The following is a 14189-nucleotide window of genomic DNA, read 5'->3' on the forward strand; positions in this document are numbered from 1 at the left end:
CCCCCCCCCCCCGTGTCTGCGTGGGTTTCCTCCGGGTGCTCCGGTTTCCTCCCACAGTCCGAAGATGTGCTGGTTAGGTGGATTGGCCATGCTAGATTGCCCCTTAGTGTCCAAAGATGTGCAGGTTAGGTGGATTGGCCATGCTAAATTGCCCCTTAGTGTCCAAAGATGTGCAGGTTAGGTGGATTGGCCATGCTAAATTGCCCCTTAGTGTCCAAAGATGTGCAGGTTAGGTGGATTGGCCATGCTAAATTGCCCCTTAGTGTCCAAAGATGTGCAGGTTAGGTGGATTGGCCATGCTAAATTGCCCCTTAGTGTCCAAAGATGTGCAGGTTAGGTGGATTGGCCATGCTAAATTGCCCCTTAGTGTCCAAAGATGTGCAGGTTAGGTGGATTGGCCATGCTAAATTGCCCCTTAGTGTCCAAAGATGTGCAGGTTAGGTGGATTGGCCATGCTAAATTGCCCCTTAGTGTCCAAAGATGTGCAGGTTAGGTGGATTGGCCATGCTAAATTGCCCCTTAGTGTCCAAAGATGTGTAGGTTAGGTGGATTGGCCATGCTAAATTGCCCCTTAGTGTCCAAAGATGTGCAGGTTAGGTGGATTGGCCATGCTAAATTGCCCCTTAGTGTCCAAAGATGTGCAGGTTAGGTGGATTGGCCATGCTAAATTGCCCCTTAGTGTCCAAAGATGTGCAGGTTAGGTGGATTGGCCCCTTCGTCTCAGGGGGATTAGCAGGGTAAATATGTGGGATAGGACCTGGGTGGGATTGTTGTCGGTGCAGGCGCGTTGGGCCGAATGGCCTCCTCCTGCTCTGTGGCGATTCTATGATTCTAACTGCTGTGCCGCCGTGTAGCATGCCCCAGAAAGAAATCCAGTTGTTTTGGGCTCCCCGCCGCTGCCTTTCTGACGGGTTTGAGGCTGCGTGGACGCGCGAAGCAGCCCTTTCTGTTCCACAGTCCTGCGTGAAGTCAGATCGGGCTGGCATTTATTTTTTCCTCTTCAGGTGAGTGGGAATTCTGTTCACAAACAGAGCTTATAAAGACACAGACTCAATTTACATGAATAATGGTTGGAATGCGAATACTTACAGCTAATCAAGTCTTTAAGAAACAAAACAACGTGAGCGGATTAACAATGAGTGGATTTCCACTCACGTTGTTTTGTTTCTTAAAGACTTGATCAGTTGTAAGTATTCGCATTCCAACCATTATTCATGTAAATTGAGTCTGTGTCTTTATATGCTCTGTTTGTGAACAGAATTCCCACTCACCTGAAGAAGGGGCTTAGAGCTCCGAAAGCTTGTGTGGCTTTTGCTACCAAATAAACCTGTTGGACTTTAACCTGGTGTTGTTAAACTTCTTACTGTGTTTACCCCAGTCCAACGCCGGCATCTCCACATTTTTTTTTCCCCCGCTCGCTCGAGACCTTTCCAGCAACCTCAATTTTGCCAGTGTCTGAATCTATTGGCTTTGTAATGTGCGCGCAGTGTTTGCTGCAACAGCATTAAGCACAAAGGAAAATGGTGTGACCACTTCAATAACATCAGCGCATCTCTCTCAGTGATAGATTACACAGTCTCTGCTATTAGGATGGGCAACTGTGTATTCAGATTTATTCTGCTAATGGACCAAAGTGGAAAGTAATGAATATTTAGTTACGGCTGGCTCTGGAAATCTTAAAACTGCGGTATTGATGCTGCAAATAGCTCCTGATTTGGTGGTGTACAATTATGTGCCGAGTGAAAAATAATGGAAGTGCAGATACAATGACTTTAGTAATTTTCCCTTCATATTTTGACATACAGCATGGTGAGCTGCTTACTTAGCTTAAGGCTCTGCTGAATGCAAAATATTAACCATTTTCAACGGCATGGATAAACCCTCCGCTGCTTTGTGACTCTACGATTGGGATTGCAAGTATTTGCAGGATAGAAATTCTCCCCTTGCAGAAACAAACTGCTGCGTGCCGCTGATAGACATCATATATCTTTAGGTACGCGCGCGGCAGCATAAAGGCAATTGTCAGAAGAGGTTCACCAGCATAAAGCTTTCTGGAAACATGCCCCAGACGGGTATTTGCACACCTATTTGCTGGCGCGCTTCTGCAGCTCCAGAACGGCCTTCTGAGCCCGCCTCTCCATTTTCCTCTTTTTTTTGTTCGTCTGTTCTGCCTCAAGCCAAGTCTTGTTTGGAGGATTGTGATGTGGAGATGCCGGCGTTGGACTGGGGTGAACACAGTAAGAGTTTTAACAACACCAGGTTAAAGTCCCAACAATAGCAAATGCCATTAGCTTTCGGAGCGCTGCTCCTTCCTCAGATGGAGTGGAAAGCTGCTCTCAAACAGGGCCCACAGAGACACAAAATCAAGTTACAGAATACTGATTAGAATGCGAATCTCTACAGCCAACCAGGTCTTAAAGATACAGACAGTGTGGGTGGAGGGAGCATTAAGCACAGGTTAAAGAGATGTGTATTGATAAAATGTGTATTGTTAAACAGATGGAGTATTGTGAGCAGTTTTGGGCCCCGTATCTAAGGAAGGATGTGCTTGGAAAGGGTCTTGTGAAAGTGGTTCTTGTGAACCACTGCTTGGAAAGTAGTGGTTCGTGACAATGATCCCAGGAATGAAGAGCTTGTCCTATGAGGAACGGTTGAGGACTTGGGGTCTGTACTCGAAACAAAAATTTGTGTGAGTGAGTGTGTGCGTGAGTGAGTGCGTGTGTGAGTGAGTGAATGCGTGTGTGTGTGTGAGTGAGTGCGTGTGTGAGTGAACAAATGCGTGTGTGAGTTTAGAAGGATGAGGGGGGGGGGGGATTTTACTGAAACTTACAGGATGCTTGCGAGGCCTGGATAGAGTGGACGTGGAGAGGATGTTTCCACTCGGAGGAAAAACTAGAACCAGAGGGCACAACCTCAGGCTAAAGGGACAATCCTTTAAAACAGAGATGAGGAGGAATTTCTTCAGCCAGAGAGTGGCGAATCTGTGGAACTCTTTGCCGCAGAAGGCTGTGGAGGCCGGGTCATTGAGTGTCTTTAAGACAGAGATAGATAGGTTCTTGCTTAATAAGGGGATCAGGGGTTATGGGGATAAGGCAGGAGAATGGGGATGAGAAAAATATCAGCCGTGGCGGCACGGTGGCACAGTGGGTTAGCACTGCTGCTTCACAGCTCCAGGGACCCGAGTTCGATTCCTAGCTTGGGTCACTGTCTGTGTGGAGTTTGCACGTTCTCCTCGTGTCTGCGTGGGTTTCCTCCGGGTGCTCTGGTTTCCTCCCACAGTCCAAAGATGTTCGGGTTAAGTTAATTGGCAATGCTAAATTGCCCCTTAGTGTCCCGGGATGTGTAGGTTAGAGGGATTAGTGGGTAAATATGTGGGGAGAGGGCCTGGGTGGGATTGTGGTCGGTGCAGACTCGATGGGCCGAATGGCCTCTTTCTGCACTGTAGGGTTTCTATGGCGTTCTATGGCGAAATGATTGAATGGCGGAGCAGACTCGATGGGCCGAGTGGCCTAATTCTGCTCCTATGTCTTATGGTCGTACGACACTGATTCCCGCTGCGAGGATATGCAGACAGTGAACTCTATCAGGCTGTTCAGCCGGAACTGTGGCGGGAGGGGGCAGGGAGGCTGGGCTTGGGAGGTGGTGTGGTCAGCAAGTTTTAAAAATATCCTTCCATGGGATGGGTGCATTGCTGGCTGGGCCAGCATTTATTGCCCATCCATAATTGCCCTTGAAGGGCAGTTGAGAGTCAACCACATTGCTGTGGGTCTGGAGTCACGTGTATAAAGTTTACAGTTTATTTATTAGTGTCACAAGAATCATAGAATCCCTACAGTGCAGAAGGAGGCCATTTGGCCCATCGAGTCTGCAGCGGCACCAATCCCACCCAGGCCCTATCCCTGCTTAGTTACCCTGCCAATCCCTCTAACCTATCACATCCCGGGACACTTTAGCATGTCCAATCAACCTAACCCGCACATCTTTGGACTGTGGGAGGAAACCGGAGCACCCGGAGGAAACCCACGCCGATACGGGGAGAACGTGCAGACTCCGCACAGACAGTGACCCCAAGCCGGGAATCGAACCCGGGTCCCTGGCGCTGTGAGACAGCAGTGCTAACCCACAAGTAAGGCTTACATCAACACTGCAATGAAGTTACTGTGAAAATCCCCCAGTCGCCACACTCCTGTTCGGGTTACACTGAGGGAGAATTTAGCACCCTAACCAGCACGTCTTTCGGACTGTGGGAGGAAACCGGAGGAAACTCACGCAGACACGGGGGGAGAACGTGCAGACTCCGCACAGACAGTGACCCGAGCCGGGAATCGAACCCGGGTCCCTGGCGCCTGTGAGGCAGCAGCACTAACCACTGTGCCACCGTGCCGCCCCGACAGGCCAGACTGGGTCAGGGTGGCAGCTTTCCCTTCCATTAGTGAACCAGGTGGGTTTTCACAACGATCGGCAATGGTTTCATGGTCGTCAGTGGACGTTTAATTCCAGATTTCTTTTTGTTCAACTCAGACTTCAACATCTGCCGTGGTGGGAAATGAACCCCCTGGGCCCCCCAGAGCATTACCCTGGTTCTCTGGAACACCAGTTCAGTGACAATACCACTGCGCCACGACCTCCGTAGAGCTGAGCTAATACTTTCCGCACCTAATGTCCGTGAAGCTGTACTTGCATTAGATGGTGATTAGAAATGAGAACTCTTGCTCTTTTATGTTCTCACTTACCAGCCTCAGGGAAAGACGATGATTGGAGCATTCAGCCAGATAATTTGGTACAGATTGACGATGGAATCTAAACAGCTCCCTGGTCAGCACGGCTCCACACCAAGTCGTGCCATTGGAGGTGCTTTAATAAATAAATCATTCCAATTTAATAATTGGATGTGGCTGGTCTACTTTCTCATCAGTCTTACATTCGGAATGAATCAAATTGATTAGACCATAAGACCATCGGAGCAGAATGAGGCCACTCGGCCCATCGAGTCTGCTCCGCCATTCAATCGTGGCTGATATTTTTCTCATCCCCATTCTCCTGCCTTTTCCCCGTAACCTCTGAGCCCCTTATTAATCAAGAACCTATCTATCTCTGTCTTAAAGACACTCAATGACCCGGCCTCCACAGCCTTCTGCGGCAAAGAGTTCCACAGATTCACCACTCTCTGGCTGAAGAAATTCCTCCTCATCTCTGTTTTAAAGGATCGTCCCTTTAGCCTGAGGTTGTGCCCTCTGGTTCTAGTCTTTCCTACCAGTGGAAACATCCTCTCCACGTCCACTCTATCCAGGCCTCGCAGTATCCTGTGAGTTTCAAAAAGATCCCCCCCCTCATCCTTCTAAACTACCAACGAGTACAGACCCAGAGTCCTCAACCGTTCCTCATACGACAAGCTCTTCATTCCAGGGATCATTCTTGTGAACCTCCTCCGGACCCTTTCCAAGGCCAGCACATCCTTCCTTGGATAGGGGGGCCCAGAACTGCTCACAATACTCCAAATGGGGTCTGACCAGAGCCTTATACAGCCTCAGAAGTACATCCCTGCTCTTGTATTCTAGCCCTCTCGACATGAATGCTAACATTGCATTTGCCTTCCTAACTGCCGACTGAACCTGTACGTTAACCTTCAGAGAATCTTGAACAAGGACTACCTTTGTGTTTCTGACTTCCTAAGCATCTTCCCAATTTAGAAAATAGTCTATGCCTCCATTCCTCCTTCCAAAGTGACATGCCTTCAGACTCCAATTGGCTGTGTGAAATGCGGCGGATTTTGACAAGGGCGAACGGTTAACATACTTGGTAAAGATGATGGGACGGGCAGCATGTTGTGGAGGCACAATGTTCTCAAAAGATAATTGCCACCAAGTGAGTTGTTTTCTCCTAAACCTAAACTTCGGGATAAACCAAGGACATTAAGAAATAGATTATATGCACGGTTAATAAATGTAACTAATCCGATAAGTACTTGTCGCTGCATCGATCTGCTGAGGATAAGAGAGTGAGCTGCGGTGATGATACAAAGAACAGTACGGCACAGGAAACAGGCCCTTCGGCCCTCCAATACATCCAGAGATTGCTCACAGACCTCCCCCTAATCCACGTGTCGTATGTGCTTTTCATGTCGCTTGCTTTGTGCGCTCACAGCCCCACCTTGCAGCGCACTGAGAAACAAGACAACCTTCCAAATGTAAAAATAGTCAGCAAACAAAACCCAGCAGATGCTAAAAAGTTTCTCCTGAAATTCCCAACTGCACTTATTACTGATTCTCTCATATTCGTAGCTCCCTCTCTCGCTCTTTCCCTCCACCCCCCCGCCCCTCCGAACCACCACCACACCAAGAGAAACACAAACAGAAAACGCTGGAAGCAGAGTTGGGGGCGGCCCGGTGGCACCGTGGGTTAGCGTTGCTGCCTCGCACTCGCCAGGGACTCAGGTCCGATTCCCGGCTTGGGTCACTTGTCTGCGCGGAGTCTGCACGTTCTCCCCCCGCCGTGTCTGCGTGGGTTTCCTCCGAGTGCTCTGGTTTCCTCCCATGGTCCGAAAGATGTACGGGTTAGGTCGATTGGCTGTGCTAAATTGCCCCTTAGTGTCCAAAGATGTGCAGGTTAGGTCGATTGGTTGTGCTAAATTGCCCCTTAGTGTCCAAAGATGTGCAGGTTAGGTGGATTGGCCATGCTAAATTGCCCCTTAGTGTCCAAAGATGTGCGGGTTAGGTGAATTGGCCGTGCTAAATTGCCCCTTAGTGTCCAAAGATGTGCAGGTTAGGTGGATTGGCTATGCTAAATTGCCCCTTAGTGTCCAAAGATGTGCAGGTTAGGTGGATTGGCCATGCTAAATTGCCCCTTAGTGTCCAAAGATGTGCGGGTTAGGTGAATTGGCCGTGCTAAATTGCCCCTTAGTGTCCAAAGATGTGCGGGTTAGGTGAATTGGCCGTGCTAAATTGCCCCTTAGTGTCCAAAGATGTGCAGGTTAGGTGGATTGGCCATGCTAAATTGCCCCTTAGTGTCCAAAGATGTGCAGGTTAGGTGCATTGGCTATGCTAAATTGTCCCTTAGTGTCCACAGATGTGCAGGTTAGGTGGATTGGCCGTGCTAAATTGCCCCTTAGTGTCCAAAGATGTGCTGGTTAGGTAGATTGGCTATGCTAAATTGCCCCTTAGTGTCCAAAGATGTGCAGGTTAGGTGGATAAGCCATGGTAAATTGCCCCTTGATAGAATGATAGAAACCCTACAGCACAGAAAGAGGCCATTCGGCCCATCGAGTCTGCACCGACCACAATCCCACCCGGGCCCTACCCCCATATCCCTACATATTTTACCCACTAATCCCTCTAACCTACGCATCTCAGGACACTAAGGGGCATTTGTAGCATGGCCACTCAACCTAACCCGCACATCTTTGGACTTAGTGTCCAAAGATGTGCAGGTTAGGTGGATTGGCCATGCTAAATTACCCCTTAGTGTCAGGGGGACTAGCAGGGTAAATGCATGGGGTTGTCAGGGGGACTAGCCAGGGTAAATGCATGGGGTTGCCAGGGGGACTAGCCAGGGTAAATGCATGGGGTTGTCAGGGGGACTAGCAGGGTAAATGCATGGGGTTGTCAGGGGGACGAGCAGAGTAAATGCATGGGGTTATGGTGATAGGGCCTGGGTGGGATTGTGGTTGCTTCAGAAGGAACTCTTCAAAATGCAGCCAATGAAACTACAACAAAACTTACTCTAACTTATAATTCAAAGAAACTTCATTACTCCAAACTTGGGGCCTCGCCCCGGACCACTCCAAGCTCTCGACAATTCCACATAGTTCCTTATTTATAGTGAATCAGCTGGTCAGCTGACTATTACATCACTATGTCATTGGTTCCATGGTTTACTGGGTCAGCTGACCCTTACAGCTTGTTCCCATTGGCCACATTACATCCAATGCCAAGTTGCCGCCGGTTACATTCTAACAGCGGTCGGTGCAGGCTCGATGGGCCGAATGGCCTCCTTCTGCACTGTAGGGAATCTATGATTCTGGAGAGAAGTGGCCTGTTCGTATGTCAGGGGCAGGCCCACCATCAGAGCTGCCCTGAAGCACGCAAGGTGTGGCCTTGCCTGTTCCCAGCACCGAATGTTCCCGGCGTTTCCTCATTTTATGTCTCAAGTCCTCCGACCGTGGAGAGCGAACGGAGCCAGCGTTTCGAGTCAGGGTGCACACTCTTCCTCACACCTGCTGAGATATTCCAGCATCTTCGGTTTTTGCGATCAGATTCCAGCATTCCGCAGTAATCTTTTTAGTTTGTTTGTTGATTAGTGCCACAAGTAGGTTTACATTAACACTGCAATGAAGTTACTGTGGAAAATCCCCCAGTCGCCCACACACTCCCGGGCGCCTGTTCGGGTCAGTGAACCCGTAACCCCAGCACGTCTTACGGACTGTGGGAGGAAACCGGAGCACCCGGAGGAAACCCACGCAGACACGGGGGGGGGGAGAAGGTGCAGACTCCGCACAGACAGTGACCCAAGCCGGGAATCGAACCCGGGGTCCCTGGCGCTGTGAGGCAGCAGTGCTAACCCACTGTGCCACCGTGACGCCACGTAATTTGCTTTTTTCCCTCCTGCGGTGTTTGATTTGGTAATGGTGGCGTAAAACCTAGTTATTTGATTTGATTTGACTTATTATTGTCAACAACATACACTGATCCCACCACCTACTCCAGCTCCCCATCTCTGCCACGCGCCTCTCCTTTCTGGTTGCCCTCTGCTGCACTCCTATCCATTCCCGCCCACCAAACCTCTGCTCCCCACACCCCTCCCCGGTTCCAAGTCTGTCTGGTAAGGACGGAGCAAAGTTTAATCAAATATCTACAGTTCACCGTTTAAAAGCAAGTTTCGCCTGGAGCTGCTTCTCACCTTTATATCCGTGCCAGCTGGGTTGATTTTGATTTGATTTGATTTATTATTGTCACATGCATTCGTATACAGTGAAAAGTATTGGGGAATTTCACAGCAACTTCATTGCAGTGTTAATGTAAGCCTTACTTGTGACTAATAAATAAACTTTAAGTATTGTTTCTTGCGCGCTGTGCAGACAAAGCATACCCTTCACAGAGAAGGAAAGGAGAGAGTGCAGAATGTAGTGTTACAGTCATAGCTAGGGATTTGATTTGATTTATTATTGTCACATGTCTTAATGTACAGTGAAAAGTATTGTTCCTTGCGCGCTATACAGACAAAGCATACCGTTCATAGAGAAGGAAAGGAGAGAGTGCAGGATGTAGTGTTACAGTCACAGCTAGGGTGTAGAGAAAGGTCAACTTAACGCGAGGTAGGTCCATTCAAAAGTCTGACAGCAGCAGGGAAGAAGCTGTTCTTGAGTCGGTCGATACGTGACCTCAGACTTTTGTATCTTTTTCCCGACGGAAGAAGGTGGAAGAGAGAATGTCCGGGGTGCGTGGGAACCTTAATTATGCTGGCTGCTTTTCCCCCAAGGCAGCGGGAAGTGTAGACAGAGTCAATGGATGGGAGGCTGGTTTGCGTGATGGATTGGGCTACGTTCACGACCCTTTTGTAGTTCCTTGCGGTCTTGGGCAGAGCAGGAGCCCCATACCAAGCTGTGATACAACCAGAAAGAATGCTTTCTATGGTGCATCTGTAAAAGTTGGTGAGAGTCATGGCGGACATATCAAATTTCCTTGGCCTCCTGAAAACGTAGGCGAAACTGTGGGCGGCACTGTGGTACAGTGGTTAGCACTGCTGCCTCACAGCGCCAGGGACCCGGGTTCGATTCCCGGTTTGGGTCACTGTCTGTGCGGAGTCTGCATATTCTCCCCGTGTCTGCGTGGGTTTCCTCCGGGTGCTCCGGTTTCATAGAATCCCTGCAGTACAGAAGGAGGCCATTTGGTCCATCAAGTCTTGCACCGACCACAATCCCACCCAGGCCTTATTCCCTGTCATCCCACATATTTACCCTAGTAATCCCCTGACACTAGGGTCAATTTAACATGGCCAGTCAACCTAACTCGCACATCTGTGGACATCTTTCCTCCCATAGTCCAAAGGTGTGCAGATTAGGTGGATTGGCCGTGCTAAATTCACCTTTCATGTCAGGGGGATTAGCCAGGGTAAATGCACGGGGTTACGGGGATAGGGCCTGGGTGGGATTGTGGATGGTGCAGACTCGATGGGCTGAATGGCCTCCTTCTGCACTGTAGGGATTCTATGATTCTATGAAGTAACTGGGGAGAAGAGACTCAGGTGGAGTAGAAATACTGGCGTGAACCAGCTGGGCAAATGGCTTATTTTTGTGTTCTAATTTCGATGTTCTCTGCAAAAGCACAGTGGCACAGTGGGTTAGCACTGCTGCCTCACAGCGCCAGGGCCTGGGTTCAATTCCGACCTTGGGTCACTGTCTGTGTGGAGTTTGCACGTTCTCCCCCGTGTCTGCGTGGGTTTCCTCCGGGTGCTCCGGTTTCCTCCCACAGTCCAGAGATGTGCAGGTTAGGTGGATTGGCCATGCTAAATTGCCCCTTAGTGTCCAAAGATGTGCTGGTTAGGTGGATTGGCCATGTTAAATTGCCCCTTAGGGTCTAAAGATTTGCAGGTTAGGTGGATTGACCATGCTAAATTGCCCCTTAGTGTCCAAAGATGTGCAGGTTAGGGGGATTGGCCATGCTAAATTGCCCCTTAGGGTCTAAAGATGTGCAGGTTAGGTGGATTGACCATGTTAGGGTGCATTGACCCGAACAGGCGCCCGAGTGTGGCGACTCGGGGAATTTCACAGTAACGTCATTGCAGTGTTAATATGAGCCTTACTTGTGACTAATAAATAAACTTTAACTTTTGTAAACGAGTAGGTATTATTAGGGTAAATGCGTTGTGTTAAGGCGACAGGGCCTGGGTGAGATTGCGGTTGGTGCAGACACGATGGGCCGAATGGCCTTCTTCCGCACTGCAGGGATTCTATGATAATGTGGACAGGGCCTGGATGGGATAGTTGTGGGTGCAGACTCGATGGGTCGAATGGCCTCCTTCTGCACTGCAGGGATTCTATGATTCAATGATAATGTGGACAGTGACTGGGTGGGATAGTTGTGGGTGCAGACTCGATGGGCCGAACGGCCCCCTTCTTCACTGCAGGGATTCTATGATAATGTGGACAGGGACTGGGTGGGATTGTGGATAGTGCAGGCTCAATGGGTCGGACAGGGACTGGATGGGATAGTTGTGGGTGCAGGCTCAATGGGTCGAATAGCCCCCTTTCCGCCCTGCGGGGATTCTGTGAAAGCCGAATCAGAAGCCGCTGTTTCCTGGGATGTTCCCTTGCCTGCGTGTTATTGCGAACATTTTTCTGGCATGAACGGAAAAGGGGTCACTTTTAACATTTAAGAAAAACTTGGACGGGTTCATGGATGAGAGGGGTGTGGAGGGATATGGTCCAAGTGCAGGTCAGTGGGACTAGGCATAAAATGGTTCGGCACAGACAAGAAGGGCCAAAAGGCCTGTTTCTGAGCTGTAATTTTCTATGGTTCTATGGGGTGGGGGGGGGGGAGAAAAATAGAACACAAGAAGCAATTTCCTTCACCTGATCTGGTGAAACATTATCCTTTGTACCTCAGCTGCTCAGATTGTCACAGCGTTATTTGCCACAGCAATCTAATTTTAGTGTGTTATTACAAATATTCCTTTTCATCATCTCAACACGGCGCGATGTGATCCGCTGTAGTGTCACAAATAAGCCTTCAGGGTTTGTACTGGAGACTCGAGATGCGCCTCCTACAGAAATAATGACTTCAGATTGTGAAAGTGCAGCATTCCTTTTTTGAGGCCTGATCCCCAAAACAATACTCAAACTAAGCTGCCTAAAATTCGTTTCCTCCAACCGCGAGCAATTTATTTTTTTTCCCGGCGCATTAAATCTGTGTGGTTTTTTTTCTGTGCGCATGTCCACCTTGTTTGACATGGGAGCATAACTGCATAGCAAATTAGAATTGATGAGTTTTAAATTAACTACCTTGCTGAACAGATATATGAATTAAATTCCTGCCTGTTGCACGGCTCCTGCAGTCCGTGACCTCGTTATTAACTCCTCGCCAAAAAAAAAGCAAATGTTTCTCATGATGAAATAGACACAAATGAGCAAGTCTCACGCGTTTAATTATAAATCCTGATATATTGCACTGATAAAGGCGGGATTGCAGCTTTTTATGAAGGGCTCGTAACTCACAACTCCAAAGAAAGGCAGCAACACATTTTCCGCACACTCTTCTAATCTTTCGCTCGCCCTGTTTGACATTTTCAGTGAGAATTTAATAAAGCCGTTTTTCTTCCGTCTCTCTGGTGCTAAAGTTTAAAGTTTATTTATTAGTGTCACAAGTAAGGCTTACATTAACTCCGCAATGAGGTTACTGTGAAATTCCCCACACTCCAGCGCCTGTTCGGGTCAATGCACCCTAACCAGCACGTCTTTCAGACTGTGGGAGGAAACCGGGAGCACCCGGAGGAAACCCACGCAGACACCGGGGGGGGGGGAACGTGCAAACTCCGCACAGACAGTGACCCAAGCCGGGAATCGAACCCGTGTCCCTCCACCGTGCTGCCACTGCACGAGGTGCCCAGAGGGTGACTAATTTTGATTTGATTTATTGTTATCACATAGAAACCCTACAGTGCAGAAAGAGGCCATTTGGCCCATCGAGTCTGCACCGACCACAATCCCACCCAGGCCCTACTCCCTTATCCCTACATATTTACCCACTAATCCCTCTAACCAGGTTGTTGGTGTGGAGGGACCAGGAGAGGTTGTTGGTGTGAAGGGGACCAGGACAGGTTGTTGGTGTGAAGGGGACCAGGACAGGTTGTTGGTGTGAAGGGGACCAGGACAGGTTGTTGGTGTGGGGGGACCAGGACAGGTTGTTGGTGTGAAGGGACCAGGACAGGTTGTTGGTGTGGAGGGACCAGGACAGGTTGTTGGTGTGGAGGGGACCAGGACAGGTTGTTGGTGTGAAGGGACCAGGACAGGTTGTTGGTGTGGAGGGACCAGGACAGGTTGTTGGTGTGAAGGGACCAGGACAGGTTGTTGGTGTGGAGGGACCAGGACAGGTTGTTGGTGTGAAGGGACCAGGACAGGTTGTTGGTGTGAAGGGACCAGGACAGGTTGTTGGTGTGGGAGGGACCAGGACAGGTTGTTGGTGTGAAGGGACCAGGACAGGTTGTTGGTGTGGAGGGACCAGGACAGGTTGTTGGTGTGAAGGGACCAGGACAGGTTGTTGGTGTGGAGGGACCAGGACAGGTTGTTGGTGTGAAGGGACCAGGACAGGTTGTTGGTGTGGAGGGACCAGGACAGGTTGTTGGTGTGGGGGGGACCAGGAGAGGTTGTTGGTGTGGAGGGACCAGGACAGGTTGTTGGTGTGAAGGGGACCAGGACAGGTTGTTGGTGTGGGGGGGACCAGGAGAGGTTGTTGGTGTGGAGGGACCAGGACAGGTTGTTGGTGTGAAGGGGACCAGGACAGGTTGTTGGTGTGGAGGGGACCAGGACAGGTTGTTGGTGTGGAGGGACCAGGACAGGTTGTTGGTGTGGAGGGACCAGGACAGGTTGTTGGTGTGAAGGGACCAGGACAGGTTGTTGGTGTGAAGGGACCAGGACAGGGTGTTGGTGTGGAGGGACCAGGACAGGTTGTTGGTGTGGGGGGGACCAGGACAGGTTGTTGGTGTGGGGGGACCAGGACAGGTTGTTGGTGTGGGGGGACCAGGACAGGTTGTTGGTGTGAAGGGGACCAGGACAGGTTGTTGGTGTGGAGGGGACCAGGACAGGTTGTTGGTGTGGAGGGACCAGGACAGGGTGTTGGTGTGGAGGGACCAGGACAGGTTGTTGGTGTGAAGGGGACCAGGACAGGTTGTTGGTGTGGGAGGGACCAGGACAGGTTGTTGGTGTGGAGGGACCAGGACAGGTTGTTGGTGTGAAGGGGACCAGGACAGGTTGTTGGTGTGGAGGGGACCAGGACAGGTTGTTGGTGTGGAGGGACCAGGACAGGTTGTTGGTGTGGAGGGACCAGGACAGGTTGTTGGTGTGAAGGGACCAGGACAGGTTGTTGGTGTGAAGGGACCAGGACAGGGTGTTGGTGTGGAGGGACCAGGACAGGTTGTTGGTGTGGGGGGGACCAGGACAGGTTGTTGGTGTGGGGGGACCAGGACAGGTTGTTGGTGTG

The 14189-nt window shown here is 50.1% G+C and overlaps 2 protein-coding genes across 2 annotated transcripts in view; both read left to right on the forward strand.

The window, feature by feature from the left end:
- Window positions 1–14189, forward strand: part of LOC144481803 (ADP-ribose glycohydrolase MACROD1-like) — a 1226842-nt gene that overhangs the window by 209438 nt on the left and 1003215 nt on the right. The gene's annotated exons all lie outside the window — the stretch shown is intronic.
- Window positions 1–14189, forward strand: part of LOC144481813 (uncharacterized) — a 77251-nt gene that overhangs the window by 56269 nt on the left and 6793 nt on the right. The window lies entirely within an intron of this gene.

Source organism: Mustelus asterias, chromosome 33, assembly GCF_964213995.1.
Source record: "Mustelus asterias chromosome 33, sMusAst1.hap1.1, whole genome shotgun sequence".
Classification (NCBI taxonomy): Eukaryota; Metazoa; Chordata; class Chondrichthyes; order Carcharhiniformes; family Triakidae; genus Mustelus; species Mustelus asterias.